The following is a 346-nucleotide window of genomic DNA, read 5'->3' on the forward strand; positions in this document are numbered from 1 at the left end:
TTATTACCAAGATGATCGTGAGTTTAAAGCTGACCTGACAGACATGAACATGTCATAATTGTGTTGTTATTATTATTATTATTATTATTATTATTATTATTTGCTCATGTGTCTCTGTTTTCTACTTCAGCAACATCACCGATATCGTATTACGAGTTTGTCATCGACCCCACCTCGTTTTCCCAGACAGTAGAGAACATTTTCCACACGTCTTTTCTAATCAGGGTGAGCTGCCTCTGCAGTTTGTTTAAACTGAGCTTGTCTGCCCTCTGGTGGCTGTGAGCAGGTATGACAACATTGTCTTTGTGTTTTAGGATGGTTTGGCACGGATGTACTTGGATAATGC

The 346-nt window shown here is 39.0% G+C and overlaps 1 long non-coding RNA gene across 1 annotated transcript; it reads left to right on the top strand.

The window, feature by feature from the left end:
- LOC111645980 (uncharacterized) lies at positions 1–346 on the top strand. The gene is made up of 3 exons (XR_002759924.1): positions 1–17; positions 131–225; positions 315–346. It is a non-coding gene; the product is annotated as an uncharacterized LOC111645980 (long non-coding RNA).

The sequence above is a fragment of the Seriola lalandi genome, unplaced genomic scaffold (assembly GCF_002814215.2).
Source record: "Seriola lalandi dorsalis isolate HSWRI2012SDOR001 ecotype SW California unplaced genomic scaffold, Sedor1 jcf7180002026442, whole genome shotgun sequence".
NCBI classification, from domain to species: Eukaryota; Metazoa; Chordata; class Actinopteri; order Carangiformes; family Carangidae; genus Seriola; species Seriola lalandi.